We start from the raw sequence: 21,970 nt of genomic DNA on the forward strand, positions 1-21,970 counted from the left end.
TTTGCAATTCCTTTATTATAAGCCTTTTTGCTAGATTGACTAGTTTCAATAGAGTAATAATGCTAGTACTAACTATCACGTTTCAAAATACTTATTTCATAAGTTTACAATCATTTTGAATTACTGGCTGTGCACCTTATTTTTGTGACAATCTGGTATAATGTCCATACATCAGTGACCAAGTGTAGCTCATTTTGATGAATATTTATTTGGTTTCATTAGCTCTGGTATGTCAAGCTGTTTCAAGTGAAAACTGCTACTGTTGTTGGCCCTGCTGCTACCCTTCAGTGTGACATCATACTGAGTGATTATTACAGAGGGAAGGTTACCTCTTGGATATTAATTTGGCTATTAATATTACTCTGGTTTGAGAGTACAGTGGAGACCTAAGCCACCTATGAGGAGTGTGAATAACTCAGGTCGAGGCGTCTGATGCAGTTAACATCCTTTATTTATGGTGGAATGGGCAGTGCTACCAGTGGTCTGCAATGAACAGAAATTACAGACATAACAAAAAATACAGGATTTAGTACTATAATGTCAATACCATAATCTACATAGGGATAATATAAAATAATACTGAATTAAACATTCTTATATGGGATGAACATTATAAACTCAGAGTGAGTTAATTCAGTCCCGCTACAACTGAAACAGCAGCCTGAAGTAGCTAGCAAAACTCAAATGACATTTCCACAATTTGACATAATATCGAATTATTAATCCTCAATTACTGATTACAATTAAAATAAACAGGAGATATATTTTTGTATATATAATTCACCAACTGGCTAGACATTCACCCACATCAACACATTGTTGAACATCCACCAAGGAATGAAGGAAAAGAAACAAAACTAATAACATGTGCCTCTCAGCTAGTAGGTGGGATTTTCCAGTCCAGTCTGCAGGGGCTGTCTCCTAGCAACTACCTAACAACAGTAGCAGCCTCATTTTTATCCATGGGACTTTCGCACAGTGATTATGGTGCAATTTAACTTAATTGTTTCAAAAATATGCTGGAAAAACAACTTACAGACATTTCCTGTCTGATACTAACAAATGTATTCTTTTTAACAATCCAAGAATTTGTAGGAAAGTGTACAAGATTTTTTTCTTGAGAATCATTTGGCCACAAATGTATCAGTGGTGTTTGGAACACAGAACCAATTTACATTGTTTACTCTAACGTTCATGAACCAATCAAACCTTTTTAATTCTGAGACGATTTTATAACATTGTGAACTAAACGTCAAGCTGACACAAATGGTTTTTTTTGTGTCAAGCTTTGTTTTCTCTGTTGAACTTAAAATTGAGTCGCATAGAATCACACAATCAGACAATATTTTGTCAACATTTATCAGAACAATTAGTGTGCAGGTACATGACTGGTTGATTCATTTGTAACGCAGTATGTGGCTAGATAAGCAATGACTGTCCAACTAGACGGTCCATCAAGTGTGAAAGACCACAGTGTACGTCCACTCTGACAGTCTCAACAAAATGGTCTGTTGAAGTTCCACAAAGATTATTCCCAAACTTCCAGCGCCTCCTTACCTGGCTCTAGTCTGCCTGACAACTTGGGAGTGTTAATGGCTTCTACGTAATAAATGAAAGGCGGACAGGATGAGAAAATAAACAGGTCCACACAAAAGTTCAAGAGACGCATCATTTCAGAAGCATTAAGTGAGACAGGATTCAATTTCGGCTTGCCTGCCAGAGCGTGTCCTTCTCGTCTGTCACTTCCGCTATTTACCAGCGGTTCTGAGCCAAAGGATGCAGTCGTCACATTTCCCATCACAGCTCTCTCCTGTTTCTATCACATACCGGACATGGTGACATGGTTAAATCAGCATACCTTTGCTCAACCTGACACTGATCATTGTCCTTTTGATGGAATGCTACCATCAAACCTGCTGCCAGCTTCTGCCCACAACAGTATGAATATAACAGCAGACTTGGATGTCCATGTCATGTGAGCCCAAATAGATAAAAATGCCTCAGTAGTGATTTGAGGAACCCAAATTCCTGGCTCAGATAGTGAGAGTGTAGGTGATTGGCAGCTCGACCTGATTAGCCAAAACCCTGTTATTTTCTGACAAGGAATGTGTGGAATGACTGTCTGCAATGTTGAAGGTTTTCAATAGCAGCTTTAGTGATAATGCTAATTTACTTGAGTTTTTTCACAACAGTTGCCAAAAAAAGACAGAGTGCATGTGATTGAAAAAAGTTCAAAAGAAGTATCGTATTTAACCTAATAATCCATAGAATGAAACCAATCCACTACTAATAAAGAAAAAAAGTCTTTAATTCAACAACTATTGAATACTGATTCTGTATTGCAGTGTAGTACACCTTGGCATTTCACTGAAGCTGGAGCTCATGTCTCTAAAATGAAAAAAAGAAGAGAGTAAGAAAGAGAAAACTACTGTAAAAAAAATTCTCAAAAATGAATCAGAGTCTGGTGTGAGTCCAACTCTGTTATTGATTTTTCACACAGCCTGCCGGGAGAAATTATTGTGAAATGATTAAATGAGAAATATAAGAGGATACTGAAACCTTTTTTTTATCTTGAGGCCACAATGTTGGATCCTGTGGTGAACAGGAAGATTCGACTGTGAGTGGATTACCTATTGCTGCTTCCAGGTGACTCTTAAGATGGAGATATCAACTCACTCCTGATTGTTCAACATGTTACACAGTGTTGTGTTATAACTTACTGTAATGTACCTCTTGTGCCATAAAGTACAGCCTGCAGTATGTACTATGCTAGCAACATAATCTGCCTTGCTTTAGAACAACATGAGGTATGATTAGCAGAGTTATTTTCACTGTCAATTAATCTATTGGTTATTTTTTTTGATTAATTGATTACTTGTTCAATTAGTCTTTAAAATTTTATTTTGGCCGATTACAGTCTGAACCACCAAAAATATTCTATTTAAATGTATATAGAACAGATAAAAGTGGTAAATCCTTATATGAGAAGCTGGATCCATCTATTATTTTCTAATACTGGGACACCTCAACAGCATCACAGTATTTGATCAAAATGAAGAATGAAAAACAGTCTGGTGGGAACTGAACTTTTTACTTTCTACAATGTTTTTGTGTCAAACTCCTGTGTCAAACTCCTGCCTCTTTCAGTCTCATTTTTTGTTTCAAACTCCTGCCCCCTTCAGTGTCAAAGCTAGGGTGCTTTACTTTTTGAGTAGGAATCTGATATGAGATCATCTCGGCTTTTAGCTGCCATCTCAGCACTTCAATGTACAGCTGACTTAGTTTGCTCATTGGATCTGTCCATGGTGCTAGATTGCTCTGTTTACAGCATTTCGGTCATCCATGAGACCTCCTGATTTACAGTCCATGTACTGTCACCTCATTCTACCTGCATTTCTATTCTTGATGTGTCTGAGGTCACTCTGCAACCTATTCTGCTATATTATATCAGTGTTTGACTCCCCCAGAGGCCTTTGCTACTCTATTGTTCCCAGGAGAACACATGCTTTGCCTTCTGGGGCACAGAGGAACATAACTGGTCCAAGCAATGCATGAGTTACATTAAGTGAAAGATATATTGAGTGTATGACCTTGGTTTTATGAAGGCAAGAGAAGAGTGCACCAACATAAAATCCCTCTCTACCAATTTAATAAACTCAAGAGTAAAGGGGCAAGCTAAGAAGAGCAGGACAAGACTTCCCCTGGTCTATCAACTACTTATTAATTGGGGAAAAAAATCCACTTGCTAATAAATGTTCATATGCATGTCAGTTGTTTTTAGTATCAGGTTAATTTTCTTCCAGGTCAGAAAGGCAGCAACTCTACCACTGTCTGAGGTCAGTTTTGCTGGACAGCTGCTGGATAAAAGCTTCAAGAGCCCTCAGAAATTTGAGCAAATCTCTTGGTTCCAAATTTGCCAATCAGTAAATGGTCTACTATCACAGTACGTCACTGATGTGGAGATGGCTGAGAGGACCAGTCAAAGGGATTTTAAAGTGGGTTTACTTTTTTAGTCAGGACTGGGAAATTCAAATGCAGCTGAACTTAGTTTATTCATTGATCCATGGTATATTACAATTATACCTATCAGGTTTTTAAAAGCAGAGTATTAAGTATGAAGTATAAAGAATACAATAAAGCATTTGCAGATGGGAGCACATGTCTAATGCATTTTAGTTGATTCAGAATTTTTGTCTTTGCTCAAAAAAGGTTAACTTAATTTTGAAATACAACCTGTGATGTAATATTTCCATTTTTTGTGTTGTGGCCATGTAGATGTAGTTATATTCCCACTATAATTTAGCTTTCATACCAACTGTAAGATTATTTGGACAGGTGTCTGCCATCAGTTCAACAAACCAAACCTACCTGAAACATCCCAACCTCGCTGCTCTCCAAACTCCAAGACTATATGCATCCAAGAACAACATAAGTCCATTGATCTCTACAATTCCTTTGAAGTTTGAATGAATGAAATTGTATTGAATGAAAGAGAACACAACATGTGAATTGTCCATTCAGTTGTTGTTGCAACACACTGCAGCGTGTGGTGGGTGCACACAAAGGCAATGAAAAGTAATATTTAAGTTTATAAACCACACAAAATGTTGACTGTTTGAACTTATAAATGCAAACGGACATTTGTTGTATATATTTATAATTTATTATAATTTATAATTATAACACTGTTCATTGCTCTGCCATTGAAATTATAAGCAGAATTTAATTTATGGTTATGTCTACTCACACGTAAAAATTATGAAGCATGGAATATGAGTTGCTTGACTATCCAGCTTAAATTACCTGTATTATATTCTTATTTGATTTGATACTTTAATTTATTGAATGGAATAATTGAGCTTTGAATTAACCATGTTCAGTTTATTACACTATGAATATCGAACTGTATTTCAGTAATTGGTCACCTGTATCCATCCTGTTATTGATTGTCATCATTTGATTTATGCTACATGAGCAGATATATTGTTTATTTTTGTTTCCTCTGTACAGCACACACAATCAATTTTCAGTATAATACCACAGTGGTTAAACTTAATCCCTGTCTCTGCTTCGTCCATCATCGGTCAGCCTGACCCGATTACCAGCGGTTACCTGCTCATCTTGTCAGTCACCTCACCTGATCCATAGCCTACCCTTAACCTTTTTCACTTTCAATGAATAACAATTTTACAAAATTAGATCCGAAATTTATGTTTTACAGATCTGAATGACTCTTTGAGTGATTGGGATGTGAGATTGCTTTCTTTCATTTGCCACATTAAGTGGATACTTTGTGTGGGGGCAATAATTAAATGGCCTCGAATTAAACACCACAGATAACTGAAAGTAGGAATTGGTCAATTAAAAGCTCACTCACTAAATGTACTGCAATTATAGTTATCAAAACATTCACTTTTTGCTAATCGTGCTTCACAGCTCTATTCCAGTGCAGCTAATTAAATCGCAGCAGACGAGATATGAATGCTTTTTGACCAATCAACATGTCAAGATTAAGACCAGCCTGCAGTAATGAAATACTGTGTTGAGTAAAAATTTAATTCAGATAAACATGGCAAGTAAAAAAAGTCCCATATTTCATCAACAGTGCTGTTAATGAAGGAGTAGAGGACTGCTCAGAGATGTACTGTATAGACATATCACACCCACGGGCCCAGTCAGTTGTTTTAGGTTCACCCACTACACCGTTAATGATACAAGGTCTGAAACAAGCCTTTGTCGGACCCTAAGCCTAAACAAGACATAAAATGTAAATGGCAACAATCAACTACAACTTATGATGCTTGATTTTGTTACTGCAGCACAAAATTGTAGTGGGGTCAAAATTTACCTCACACAGGGGAAGCCATTCAAAACTTTGTGACAATTTAATTTTCTCTATTAGTGCACACCATACAAGCACTGATGGAGATATAAAACACTTAGCACTTAGCCCCATAACCTGGGGCTTTTGGAAACTGGGATTTACTGGCAAACATTTGGCACTACAGCAAAATAATGTAAACAAAATTTAAGGAGAGAGCAATTGGGGTGGGATTACTGGCCCAACATAAAGCTTTGGATAGTATCACCCGCCAACTGGTCTGTGTTGAGTCTCTCTAAGTGTATATTGTTGAAAATATCAGTTTGAAATGAAAAACTCTACGTTAACAGTGCACTGTTTTTAATAGCATGTGCAATCAATAATGCGCCAGCGCTATGGATTGAAATAATGACTGATCTTTCAGAAAGTTGAAGTGAGTGCAAGTAATGGTGAAGGTCAGTGGTTTGACCTGCAGGAGCGTCAGCTTAGAGAAAGGAGAAAATGCACTGGTGTCTGGAGAGCTGACAGAGGCAGCAAATGGAGAGCATGAAATGGAAGTACTGCTCGTTTGAACTAATTTTCAGAGAGAACCACTGTTCTCAAAGTGCCAGAGCTTTCAACTGACTACTGATATCACCTGTGAAAAGGCTGAAGCGAACACTCAACTGCTCTGGCAGCAGCTATTTTACAGATGTCACTACAATGTATTGTTCCCTGAATTTTTTATGTCTGATTTTGTTTATCTGAGCTGTTTTCATAAAACTTTTCCTCCATCTCCAACTGTCTCTTAAAATCATCCAGAGGATGATACTAACCCCAGTCTCAACAGATTCAGCCTGGTTATGTATTAAAATTGATAATGTAATGATGCAGTGTGTTACTGCATTATTATTTTCTTACACTAATTTATGAACACAATGCTTCCTTTTGTCTATCTTTGATCTTGTACTCATTTAAGTCATAAAATGAACATGCATGAAGTGTTTTCTCTCTTTTTGTTAAAGTCTAATTCACCCTCAGAATAGGTTAATGTGAAGGTAGTTCAAGTGGACGAGCCCAGTGACAGAGATGCATATCATATATGGCCGGATTATGAGCCGTGATATGTTAAATTAAAACTGGAACAAATCAAGTAGGAGTCTTTTTGGTGTTCCATTGAATATTAATTAAGGTAATTAACTGAGGTAAATTGCAATTTAGAATGTAATTGGTAGTGAGATGACATTTGAAGTTCAAACAGGACTGAAATTCAGTCACCCCTAACCATATGCTAATGGAATTTCCCTAATCTTTAGCCTCGCTTTTGAATGCATTGGATTTTATTGTCCAATTAGTTTTGACCAAACAACCTCTGGGTCGGCAATGGTAGCACAACCGAAAAGAGCTGGTGGAAAAACAGAGGGACATGTTGGCTGGGAAACTGTAAGAACAAGTGAATCCGGAATACTAAATGTAATGACATACATCAGCAGTGAGCAGCATACTGGTGGGAGCAAGTTGAATGAGGGGTAAACTCAGCAAAGGGAGCACATACACTTGGCTTAGACATAGGAGCTGAAGGCTTTGTGCTTACCCACCAGGGGTAAGCTTTGTACTGTTCTCTGATTGAAGAAAATCATACAGTATGGATCTGTTGTACTGCCAAAATTTCTCTCCCTGTACTCCAAACACAAGATATGGGGCTGGAGAAAAGAGTTGATTGTCTGTTCTTTCAGATATTAAAGTGGTTGCACTGGAATAAAAGCTGTTTGAATAGATGAAACATTTTTTTCTCACCAACAAGAGTGAAAATCAAACAGGTCCTTGTGTCTTTTGTTCCTTTAACAAACTTGTATGAGATATAAACTAAACATCATCTGGATTTACCAAAATGTTAAACACCTTCTAATGCTGCGGTATTACTATTTGAAATCATTGACATCATTGACTATTTTACATGACACTTATCCAAACAGCATGAAATAAATACAATAAAAGCTTTGATCGAAACAAAAAAATGGAATACAATTCAAAAAAGGATTCTGCTGAAGAAAACAAGGCTGAAACAATGTTAAAATAAAAAGACATTTATTCAACTCGTCACTGAGGGAGTTTGTTACAGGATTGTGTTGTGTGTTAAATCAAGTGCGTCGTCTTCAGAGGCTTCCAGCCTCTAAGGCTGATTTATGATAGGTCACTCAACAGTAATGACGTGTTTTTGACAGAAAAAAGTGTTGCTCGACACTTTCCTTTCATTTTGCGCACCTAGAGAATTTTGTTATGTTGCAGATACCGTCATATTTTGCCAATGTAACTGGGTAGTGTTACTAACATCACCATGGAGATTGCAGAATAACAATAGTAACAATAATAATAATAATAATAATAATAATAATAATAATAGAGATATGACTAGTAATAACAATAGCAGCAATAGCCTGAGAAGGACACCAACAGGACCGCGCCACCATCCCTGCATCATTCCCGCGACGAAGGCCCACAGTTTGGATTCCGGGGTTTACTGCGAGATGAGAAAACACAAAAAACTCCAGGGAAGAAGCTAAGTTAGTAACATGCATTAATGGTACATGAATGCATACAGATGGAAGAGGGGAGGAGAGAGGAGCTCAGCCCATCATGGGAAGTCCCCCGGCAGTCTCGGCCTATAGCAGCATAACTTGGGGCTGGTCCAAGGCGAGCCTGGCTGGCTGTTTGTTTACAAGAAAACTCCACAGGGTCCCTTTAAGGGTAACAAATATTGGTGGCATCTGATGAACGTTAAAACACCCGCGCACCTGCTCACTTGTGGTATCTCAGTCATTATTATTATTGTTGTTATTGTTATTATTGTTGTTAATTTGAACCCCCCCCCCCCCCCTTCTGAACCCCGACTAATCCTGTCTGTGTAGCACATCCCGTGTTAGCTATGGGCGTCAATTGACACACATCAAAAGACACAACTCAGTTGGTGTGTTGCACTTCAGTATCATACTTAGTGTAATCTGCAGTACAAACAGTTGAGTAGAAACATAATGTTAGAAAGTTACTCTTTATTATGGTACTGGTTAGCTACCGACCAATCTAATAATAAAAAATGAAACGCATTAAATGCAAATGACAAAATAAAATATAAGCTTGAACAGAAGTTTTTCTCTTTGCCTTGTGAGCTATGTCACATATCAGTATATACTATATATTATTACTGTATATACTGTATAACAAGGAGAAATGAGCTGTTTGAGAAAAGAATAGACAGTAGAAATACATTTATTCATCTTAAAGGTTCTATATGTTGGAATCAGAAATTCCTTCTCATTAGTGACGTATGTGGCTGTTAACTGAGCTGCAGTTAACATCCTGGTGCTTGTGCTCGCTCGCGCTTGTGCGCTCGCATGCTTACTTTCTCACACACAAACACACACAGAGAGGCTCCTGTTGTGCTGTGGCCAATCCGCACCACCCAAATCACACAAATATGTGTTAATTAATCACCCAAACCTGACCCAACCCGCAAACTGCCACTTTTTTTTTTACCAACCGTGTTTACTAATCAGTGAGCTGTGGCAGGGGAGCAACGTGCTGTGGTTGGGCAGCAACAAGCTATGGTCAGGGAGCAACACACTGTGGTCGTCGGTAATTCACTGTGGTCAGGAAGCAATGCACTGTGACTGAGGGACAATGCACTGTAGTCGGGGAGCAATGCGCTGTGGTCAGGGAGCAATGCACTGTGACTGGGGAACAACATGCTGTGGTCAAGGAGCAACGCGCTGTGGTCAGGGAGCAGTGCACTGTGACTGGGGAACAATGCGCTGTGGTAGGGGAGCAATGCGCTGTGGTCAGGGAGCAATGCCCTGTGGTCGGGGAGCAATGCGCTGTGGTCGGGGAGCAATGCACTGTGACTGGGGAACAATGCACTGTGGTCAACGAGCAATGCTCTGTGACTAAGGAACAATGTGCTGTGGTTGGGGAGCAACGTGCTGTGGTTGTGGAGCAATGCACTGTGACTGGGGAAAAATGCGCTGTGGTCAGTGAGCAATGTGCTGTGGTCAGGGAGCAATGCACTGTGACTGGGGAACAATGTGCTGTGGTTGGGGAGCAATTGGCTGTGGCTGGGCAGCAACGCACTGCGGTTTTGTTGTGAAATGTGTGCTTATTACCACCTTTGAACTACCAACAGGAAAAACAAAAGGGGTAAGCTATCGCTCTGGTGCTTGTTTTCTACTCCTTTGTTGAGGAAATAATGTTGTTTTAGCTGTGTGTGCTCAGGAGTGGGCGACTTGGCATTGCAGGGGTGTTTTGTTGTGAAATGTGTAGTGGTTGATGGAGGCAGCTAGCTGTTTCATTAGCTGGAGAGCTAATATCTGCAGGGTGTTTCTAGTTGGATAGCACCGTTTCTGTTGTGCCATTATGCTGTCATTTGTTGATGTTAGTGCGACAGAGGCAAGGCACTTGGGAGTGCGCAAAAACATCACTTCAGTTAGATTTTTGCGGAAAATCTGGCCTGAGTCCTTCACATAGAAATCAGTCCACAGGCTGTTACAGACAACCGAGAAAGTTGATGAAGGTCTCTTTTTTATATTAGTACCCATTCACTCATTGGCAATAAAAAACAATTAATACATGTAAATTGCTTCACAATTCTACATATAGAACTTTTAAGGCTGCAACTAATGATTATTGTGACTTAAATTATTCTTTATATTTTTTCAATTAATATTTAAATTGACAAATTAAAAAATAGTCCCGAGGTGACTTCTTTAGATTAAATGTTTTGTTGGGCCAAACATGTTTGGCATTTTGCTCGATAAATTGTTGATTAATTTTCTGTCAGTGGACTGTCACTCGATTAATCAACTAATCCTTTCAGCACTAATTCACACCAAAATTCTGTTCTGTTCTGTTTCTTACAATTAAGCAAGTGATTAACAATTGTTCCTCTTCTTTGTTCACAATAACTGCCTGAGCAAGCTACCTGGGAAACAAAAGATACCCTTAATTAATTTTATCCTTCCATAACATATTGACATTGTTATATACTTTGTTTAACTGTCCAGTGGCTGTTTTTGTGAGCTCCAGCACAGCAAACACAGACCATACTGTAATCACAACACGTCACTGAACAATAGAAGTGCTCTCGGGAGGAGCACTGAGAATCTGCTTGCTTCTTCAAAGACCTCAGTGCCTCATTTTTAAACTTTCTCTTAGAGGTACAACCACAAAAAGAAACTGATGCCGAATGTAGGCTGGATAATAAAGGTGGATCTTCTGTTTGAGCCCTGCCCATCAGGACCAGCTAGAACTAATGACTTATTGATTAATCTGCTGCAGGCTTGTTCTGACTCATTGCTTATCAAAATGTTTGTACACTGAAATATTCTGGCTTTTTTGTGTAATACTTTTGGATGACAGTACTTTTTATATGGATTTTTCAGTTTTCTGCCACATGGGATATATCCCTCACTAACATATGAAGTATTGGCTATTGTCATTTTTAAACATTGTAAGTGATAATACACACATTGACTTTATTATTTGGTAATATTAAGCATTCAGAAATACAACATTTACACCAAGTGGTCATGCAGTGTATAAAGTACAAGTTCCATGTTTAAATTGGTCTCCAAACTAAAATCACATATATCTGCCCTGATTGTATTTAGAAACCCATCTTGTGACATTTAAAGTAGCATGCATATCTGAGCAAATGTTATATCAACCTGTCCACACTCATCTGTGATGACTCAGCCTATACAAGGATCCTACACCCAACAATAACTGTCTGAAATAAAGCCATTAATCTTGAACACGCTCCACTGCAATAAGGACACAGAAGTCACACAGTGTGCATCAGCGGAGAAGTACATATATCTAAATTTAGGTTTTACAGAGATTGAAGCAGACAACAGCCCTGAGATGGAGGAAGTTCAATGAGGCAGCAAATGATGCTGGGGCAACTGATACCATCAAACCCTCATACGTCCTTGATTATACATACAGTATAACATTGGATTCTAAATATGAGAGGTTGCTCCAAAGAGCAAAAATCACTCTGCAGTCCTTGATTATTCATTAAACCCATGTAAAGTATTCTCAAATGAAATCACACCTTTCATTGAAAAGCCCTTGATAGGCACTGTAGCAGCAAAGGCTCACCAAAAGCAAGAGCAGGGCACATGAAGGTTCAAATATATTCTCTTTTATACTCCTCAAATCCAGCAGGCAATCAGAGCTGTACTTGAGAGGGCAGTGTATAGTTTAATCCATTAATCAGAAAGTCTCGTAAATTGAGCTGCTGTTTAAAATATCCTTAATGTTTGCTTCTGTTTATGCCCCAAATGCTTCAAAGTCTTTTCGCTCAAAGGAAAACTTACCAAAAACCAAATTGCTTCTCATGTTTCTTATCATTTTGATGTTGTTTTAATCTAAAGATTTTAACTATTGTGTGTTTACATAACTGCACTGCAGGAATTTTAAAGGAGTTTGGGATTCAAGAGCTTAATGTCTAACATTAGTCCCAATGTGCAGTTCCCTCTGTATTGAGACCTTATGGTTGCAATCTGCATACACATTTCTAATGTTAATGCAGTAAAAATACACTCTTACACATATAATATAAAACATTAACTATTTTGGTTTATATAGCCTTTAGAAATAATGCACACAAGTTAGTACAAGAAATAGTTGTAAAATGACGAGTCAATTAATCAAATAGCTAACTGACATAATGAATTTCAACAATTCAAGAAACTGATGAACTGTTTAAGTCATTACTTGAGCAAAACTTCACTGCTTTGAGAGAAAATGTAAAGATCCTCTGCTTTCCTCTGGTTTATTTCATGGTAAATTAAATATAGTGTTTTAATCTTGTTTTAATTAATAGATCAATCAATAATGGGAATTATCTTTAGTTGCCACCATAAACTGAAATATTTGAATTTTCCTACACTTGACTGTAGACAATATATCAGTAAAATAAATGTGAGGAATGATATGAATGAAATAATATATCTTCGTTTATGACTGTGAAGCACTTAGCGCAGTCAGTATGGTCCACATAAGAGCTTTATAGCTAAATAACCCTTTAGGATTCCCGTGCTGTGGGTATACAGCCTGTCTGTGAGATGAATGATGGAGATTATTCATGGTCCCTTGGAGACGGTCTGAAGTGATGACTATTAAGGTGGGACTCATTGACCTCCTCTTGACTGGCAGTGACACCAGAGACTGCTTTGTGTGGGCCAAGGGTCAAATTGGATCACTGTGAGGTCACTGCTGACACGGAGTCCTAGACAGGTCCTCTGAGTAATTAGGTAAGGGAGGAAGCGCGGCTGCCTCAGACGGTTAGCCTCCACCGCTGAATGCCACTGGATTTCAGCTTTGCTATTAGTCTGCCTTACAGGGGCAATAAATGAGATTTTTACTGCTCCATAGCACAAAATAGCCATAATATATCTGGAGGGAGTTGATAGAGTTGTTGATAAATACCAATGACTCCATGATTACTTCACAAGGTGCTGACCTTTCTGGCGTTGAAAACTCACTCTCTGGACCATTCTGTCTGTTTGGCAAGAAAAACATCCTGCCCATGGGCATTTCAGGCCGCTCCCAATCTGTCCACCTGCCCCCAAATACACATCTCCAATGCCCCAGCTGCTCACATTTTCAATTCCTCAGCTACAGAAGATGAGGCAGCATGATCAAGGTAAGATGGGCTGACGGGCTCCTAGGGAACAGTAGCATTGAGGAGATGTGGAGTTGTTGAATTTATAGATTATCTTAATGCAAGGACTATTACTTGCAGTGTAAGCTGTAACATGAAAACCTTCTGCTAACCTTGGTGGTTTTTTGTCAATACACTACTTTACATCTGGGTGACCTTTGAGGCACACAGGCATTTACAGAGATTTAAAGCTGATAAACCTTAAACCCCAAAGCTTGTGAGTATGTAGTTACCATTACGCTATTTAGTATACTAATATTTAGACAGTTAGATACACACAGACTCTTCTCTTTAATGTCCAATATAATTGGCTTTACTTTGTTTGACATTTTAGTCAGTTTAGTTAAATTCAGTTCATTCAGCCAGAGTATACGAGGAATTTAATTCTATGTTGTAGTTCGTAATGTTGTATGCAATAAATGTAATAGATTATGTAATTCCTCTTTACATTCAGAGGAAAACAGCAACCCTCTCTGGAATATACAGTAAGCACATTTTGGGGAGTAGGGATCAAGTGCGATTAAGATCAGTTTGTTGGATCAGGTTATTGGATCTTTGGCTGCTGCTTTCCATGTGAAATTATTTCACAAACATCATTTTCACTGCAGGACTCCTGGCTGTTTTCACCTTTAAATGAAAGAACTCCACATTCAGGGGGAAGCTGAACTGATGAAGGACTGATGAACTCATTAGCATGCAGAGACCTAAAAGCAGATAATAATCTGCTGTCAGTTGTCCGTCTCCGCCGGACTGTTGCAGGTGGGGAATAAGCATCACCTTGGTGTTCAACATTCTGCTGAGCCTTTATGGGATGCTGTGATATGCTTAAAGGAGCTCATCCAAAATTTCACCACCTCAGCAATGCCAAGTGCGCAGGGCCGTCCCTAGATGCCCCAGCCAAGATATTTGTGAAATTTATCTGGCCTGTTCTGATGTCTGATTCACCTGTGTGAGCTGGCCAGAGGGTGGTAAGTATGCAGCTTTTACCCAAGTAATGTTTTAATTATGTCTACTGGAGGGAATTTTATATTTGATTTTAAAGCCTATTATTCATAGTTGCACACATCAAAGCTAATATACTAGTTTTCACTCTCTGCGCTAAAGTTGCTTTTAACTTTTGAAAAAAGAGATGGAATTAGTGGAGTGGTGTTAGATAAAAAAGAAAATTATGTGACAAGTTCAGAGAGATCATGCATATTTTGTGCTGTGAGTTAGCCATGTCAGCGCAGTGAGGTCAAGCAAAGCGCTTAAAATAATACAGATGAAGTTCCCTTTTGCCTTAATATAAACACAAGGACGTTACTGAGCATACATTTTAATTCCGCATTCATGAATGTGCCCTTCTACTTCACAGATAGAAATTTGCTGACATTTTGAATGTTCCACTTTTCCTTCTACACAGGTGTTTTTTCTTATACTTTATAGACCCTCAAAGGAAAATTCATCTTTTTAATAGCCATAGAAACATGACAGCATCCCTGAGCCCGGTAGTCATTTTCTGTCTTGCTCAAGGACACTTCAGCAGAGCCGTTGCTTGCTGTCACAGGTGAAGGAATGTTATCTCTGTTGACTGAATGTGTCCCTTCATGCTCCAACTGTGTTCATTGTCTAACTGTTTAAGTTTATCATTCTTTATTAGTACAGCATGTTTAGAGAGATTTGATAAGATATTTAAATCGGGCAAACTGACTGTTTGATAGATCGATACATGGAATTAATGGCTGATATGCTTGCAAAACTGTCTAATGTAACTGCAGCAGATCTGTTTACTGTTGCATCTTTTCAGTCCATCATCCATTAGCTATACCCACTTATCCTTTGCAGGGTCACGGGGGACTGAGTCTATCCGGGTGTTCAGCCTGGACAGGTCGCCAATCTATCCCAGTTCTGACACCATATAGACAGACTGTTGGAGGGAACCCACACAGGTATGGGGAGAACATGTGGAGTCCACACAGATAAGCCCCAACCATCCAGCATATTCAAACTCAGTCCCTCTTGCTGTGGCAACAGAGTTACACATTGCAGCCGCTTTTTTTCAGTGTGTGAAGCTAAAGTTAGCTCCAGCAGCCAGTTTGCAAAGCTGCCAACATTATCATTGATATAATAATGTTTTCAGATGTGCAACTTACCGGGATTATTATCATTAAAACAAAATATGATGCTTCTTTTCAAAGTCAAGATTTTTTGTTTTTTAATTACTGAGTGAAGTCTAGTAAAACATTAAACAAGAATGGGAGACCAGACGAATTTACAACTGTGGATAAGCATATTTTATTTACATTGAATGAGGGAAAACAGAAGAAACATGGAAGTCAGTAATCAGTGGTGTAAGCATATATTGGTGTGTGTGTGTGTGTGTGTCTGTAGCAAACAAAAGCAAAGCAGCCGTGCCGCAGTGGGAGAGGGAGAGAGGGGTAGCTCCGTGGAAAAGTGATGCTTTATATCAGAAACCACACCGGGCCCAGGCGTGGCTCATGAAGCAGATGACAACCCACCGCCCTGTTCGGATCCTGCAAAACAAAGAAAAACCAGCAAAACGAACCAAAAGAACACAGATACACCTAGTGGAGTCGGGGGGGTCGTCACACACTGCAGTATTTTACTAAATGGACTAACAACAACTAAACAACAACCAATAACAGTCTTCTGTATTGAGCTGGAACGATTAGTTGATTAATCAATTAGTCGCCAACTACTAAATTATTCTCCAACCATTTTGATAATCAATTAATTGTTTTGAGTAATTCTTCAAGAAAAAAAGTCAAAATTCTCTTGCTCCAGCTATGTCCGCTATGACAGTAAACTGAATATCTTTGGGTTGCAGACTTGGTTGGGACAAACCAAGACATTTGAGGATGTCATCTTGGGTTTTGAGAAACAATGATCCACATTTTCTGCCATTTTGTGACATTTTATAGACAAAACAACTAATTGATTAATCAAGAAAATAATCAACAGATTAATTGATAATGAAAATAATCATTAGTTGCAGCCTTAAATCGATTAACAAGATATGTTCATGATTACACTTATGGTAGTTGGTAAGTACATTGTTAGATAAATGAAGACCAATCAAACAAGCCTTAAGTTAAAATAATCACAATTTAATTTGCAATCAAAATGCTGGTCAGAAAAATCTCATTTTGACAAAAAAATCGTAACTCAAGTTTAACTTAATAGATTTTATCCAGAAGATCCACTTTCTGGACATTATGCTGAGCTTCAGCCACATCTGGTGGCCTTCATTTGTGAATAGAGATTTGGTTTTACCAGGTCAAAAGAAATTCAGTAAGTGGACCTTCTTGACTTGAACTCAGTGAGAAACTATCTCACTGAGTTCAAGTCCAAATTGTTCAGCCTTAGCAAAGGACAAGGTGTACTTAGTCTAGTACAACCCGTTTACAACATCTGTTCATTTGACTCATATTTCCTCAGGGGCTGTGTTGTTCAATAACAGCCACAGTCACTAAGTGACTGTAAATCTTTTTTTTTGATAAAACTGTTGAACATTGACACTATTTAAAACCAATTCTCATTTCAATCATTTGATTTTAAGTGCTTGACACATCCATGTTACACAAAACACACTATTTTCAATGCAAAATAGAAAAAAAATGAGATTAAATAATTTAATAAAATGCTTTTTGTCTCAATTTTTCTGTGCAGATTTATATTCATTTGGAGATTTTTTTTGTGAGTCGATAAACCTTGAAGAGCATTTTTTACTTTTATCTATCAATAATAGGAGTTCGCTGCTTCCTCAACTTATTCAATTCTGTCTCCGGCATGTTAATTATGAGGCTGCTGCTGAGATGTTGTACACATGTTAGTCGGTTGACTTGTGTTCTCCTCAGCTTTTCTGTGCTGCCTGTCAAAATGTATTGATGCCTCTTTTAAAATGGCAAATACGGCGGACTGCGGAAATAATTCAGGGGAAATTTAGAAAACACTTGTGCCAGTCCGGGTCTTGAAATGTCAAGGTCCATTTTGGCTTAATCCTTTGTAAACAGTGTAAAGTTGCTGGGAACTCAACACTTCGAAGTTTCTTCTTCTTTTGTGCCTTTTCTACTTGACAAACTCAGCCTTGAGAATATTTCTCCGATGAACTTGAGATGACAAGACACCATTTGCACCACATTATTTATACTGAGTACAGACAGGGCAACTGAAGAATTATATTTTTAATAGCATGTCAAGGAAAACTTGAATAATGTAACTGCAAAACTCTTAACAGCCTGCCCGTCCTTACAAGAAAAACGACAGTTTAAGTCTTAAATTCAGCCAGCAAAAATGACCAATAGTTAAGTTTACACTATTTAGTGGCTGTAGTAATTATTACCTGGGGAAGTGACACAATTCAGATGACATCGGTATAAGGTGACTTCCTCATTAGGAGGAGGAGGGTTGGGATGAGGGGGTTGGCTAGATAGTTATTTAGATGGCAAAACATTGACTTTGCTGCAGGAAACTACTGTTTGCTTCCTGTCTCCAACTGCGAGTCGGGACATTTTTTTAAAAACCTTAGCAATTTTACAGGTGTGTTTACTGTTGCCATGATGACAAAGTTTGTGTAACTTTAAGGAAGAACTAACTATGTTTCAAGTGATAATTTTAACCTAACCAAGTGTTTTTTGTGCCTAAACCTAACCAGACCTTTATCACAGTGTCACACAATAAGCATGATATACTGTATATAAATTGTCACACCTTTGGAAAGCGGCATTTTACGCTCCTATTTATCATTCTGAAAATGCTACCATGGGTCGTTCTGGAGTGCAGGTACAATCGACCCATGTGGTCATTTAATTATGAGGATGTGTTGTAACAGCTGTTATTGCCTTCAAAATGTCAGGAGTCTACGTATACACTGTGACATATTATGTGTCTTTAACTAAGTTGAAAGCAGACATCTTTTTATTCCATCAGTTCTACGCAGAGCCAGCCGACTGGTAAATATGCCACTTAAATTCATTAGACATTGGCTCATAAAGAGAGTAATTATTTGGAGTCCTGTGCCTCCATCCGGTTAGCGTAAGAGTCAATTAGGGTGAACAACTGAATGTTAACTGGCTCATTAGATGGCAGGAAACAAAGCAAATGTCACATTTCCATAGGAGTGCTGCTGCTTGGCTTAGTGGAGAGTTAGCAGGCCAGCATAAGAAAATCCATACAGACAATTTAATAACTTATGTTCTGGACTAAATGCTTTGCACCAACATCATCACATCCACAATTGGTAGTTCAATTGGTACCAGACTGAGAACCCACACAGAACAGCATTTGTTTCCTGTTTTGAAATATTGACTATTGAGTTGCACACATTTATTTTCTTCGTTTCTACAGAGAGTTATATTTAAAACCAATTGCATTAAATCAAACCATTCTTCAAGTGAGGAGTTGTTATGACAAAGATGAGAAAAAAATACCTTAGTAATCAATCAATTTGTTCCTACATACTGCAGATGTAATACAGTTTTCAGCACAGTCAGTGAAGCAGTTAATCATCATGCTTTATTCCAATGAGAGTGACAGAATCAGAATTTTTTTGTCCTTACACTAGCACAATTTAACAAAATTAGCAAGAAAATAAATCAGTTAAAATAAGGCTTGCTTTTGCCAGTATAACAAAATAACTAACCACTGGATAAATTCATTTTGTTGAAGTGGTTATCCACATAATCCATAACAGTCTTATTATTTTGATAGTAGCAAAATCTTAGATAGATAAATGGTCCCTGCTTAAAGGTTAAGATGCTGCATAAAACATCCTAAAGATCACTTCATGTCAATTAGCAAGGTCTTATTGAGCTGTCTTTGTCGTTGGATATTCTGTTAATGAAGTTTGTGTTTTTGTCGGTGGTATACTATCTGTTACTGATCAGCCCCGGTTGCTGTTGCTGCTACTATATTCTTTTCTTTCAGTTATTCAAAACACATTGTTGTTCCTGCGGCTGAAGGCAGAAAATACATTACTTTGTCCACACAAGAGAATAAGTGGAGCACCAACTAATTATAATTTTTATTACTGATTAATCTGTTGATTATTTTCATACTAATCAACTATTATTTAATCTATAAAAAAAGGTTTTATCTTTTCTTTTTTCTTTTTTTTTTGCAACCAACAGTGCAAAACCTAAAGACATACTGCATAATTTACAATATAATGAAACTGAGGGAAAGCAGTAAACATCAGAGAAGCTGACATCAGCGAATGTTTGGACATTTTTAACAGTCAACATTGATTTCTTTTAACCCAAACCATGATCTTATCCTGACTCTAACCAAGTCATTTTTGTGCCTAAACGTACAGTAACTAAACCTGAACGGTAGCGTTGTGAGATCTGATAATACTTGGATTACTCTGATTGCTACTTGGAACAGTAGCAATGTGTCTTTCTGAGGAGAAGTTACAAACAACAGATTTTGTCATTTAACATAGGAGGAATCGTTGTGCTATGATCATGCAATGTTACATTTATGGAAAATACAAAATGCAAAAACCACAAAAAAATGTTTTGTGTCTTTGCAGAATTTGGAAACTGGTATCACAGCACAACAAGTTTTTCTGCATTTGTTGAAAATAATATGGCAAGGTGATACAACTAGTTTCATTCACATGCTATGCAATAAGCTCTACTCACAAAAAGCAAGTTGTATCTGCTGCCCTGCCTTTACTGTTGATTTTTAATTTAGAAGTTAAAGTCTGTTAAATGAGATGTCAATGCATGCTTTAGCAAATATAAAATAGATTTGATGATCTGGGTATAATTATAATCAGTAGTATATCAACTTTCTAAAGAGTACAAAACCAAGGAACACACATTTGTATGAGAATATTGACAGTTATTATTAAAGACTGCAGAATCTTCCATAGAAAGCAAATGTTTAATTTACACTGAACGCTGAACACGCATACCTTCAGATCAGATCATTTTATAACATTTAAAATTTCATATTTTAAGAGAACAGAAGTGGCAACGCTGTAGAAATGTGTTTATAAAATTGTATCTGGATGAATACTGGTGGTTTGTGAATTGTGTAGACTGTTATCTAAAGAGAGGATAGATACAGCTCAACAAATAACCCAACATTACATACAGTCGCACACACAGCCACACGAGGGGATGGATGATACAGAGCCTGACAGATGTAGCAAGCAGACTTTTGGGGTGGCGATAAAACACATGGAATAAGAATAGTCTCTCTGGACAACAGAGGAACCGCACTCCTTTCAGAGTGGCAAAGGAAGTCATACTCCAGATACTCAACCACAAAGCTACAGCTCTGATACTGCCTCTTGTCTGAGAGCAATAGCCAGCAACACAGAACACTATCAAATAGAAGAAAAAAGCTAATTCAAAGAAGAACAGAAATTTAACGATAAAATAAATGATGTGCAAAGAAAATACACACACACATACAAATACATGTAGACTCAAATGTAGCTGGTTTTCTTTTCCTGGTCACAAATAAGAGACGGCTGGAGAGACTGTGAGGTAAGCACAGGAGAAATGTTATTCAATTTCTATTCTCATCCATCTCTGTATATCCCCATGACTCTACTGAAAGTGTTTTCCTATCGGCAAATGTGGCAGCACTTTGGTAATAAATCATGAGCAAAAGCTGTGGCCCCCAGCTCAGCTGACATGATTCTCAACAATTGGAATTCTTTCACTGTGCATATGTTATCATGGCGCCGGCACCACGTACAACAGCAGTGCAGCCACCAGTCAGGTGACAGTTAACGCCAGGAGAATCTCTGTTCTCCTACTAAATATAAATCTAACTGATTTGTCACATTTTTATCATTTCACTGTCATGCGAAAGTCACTGTGAACTCACTTATTAACATTTTGTGGTTTAAATACTGATAGTATAAAGGTTTCACATGAACTATAAAATTTGTGGCTCATTCAAGATATCCACTAATAAAAGATGGATACTTCTTATTCCCTGCAGGCAAAATGTAAAGCTATGCAAATGAAACCATGCAACTACAGTATGCACATATTGCATATATTCAAGCCTTATCTTCCTTTGCAAATACAGCTAATAAAACTCTAAGCATAACAATTGGACCTGCAAGCAAGGTTAAACATTTGCAGCTGTGCCCTCTGCCTGCACTATTTCCATCTCTGTCCAGCAAATGGTGAGAAGTGTTTAGTGAGAGGCTGAAAGAAAATGCAGATTAGTCACCAGAAATTGGATTTGTGCTTGCCAGAGAAGCATCCTGAAAACATGTGATGAGCTTCACACAGCCGGAAACTAAGAGAGAGAAGAGGGTGAGAGGAAAAAAAAAAGAAGGGAGTGGGAGTGGAGGTGGGTGTGAACAACAGCTATTGTAAGAGTTTTGAAGTGACAGCAAATGATCCACAGGGTGAGATGGAGAGCGAAGGCCTCATCACAGTCAGCAATTCACAAACTGAACAGCTCTCACAAGGGCAGAC

This window comes from Thunnus albacares, chromosome 6, assembly GCF_914725855.1.
Source record: "Thunnus albacares chromosome 6, fThuAlb1.1, whole genome shotgun sequence".
Classification (NCBI taxonomy): Eukaryota; Metazoa; Chordata; class Actinopteri; order Scombriformes; family Scombridae; genus Thunnus; species Thunnus albacares.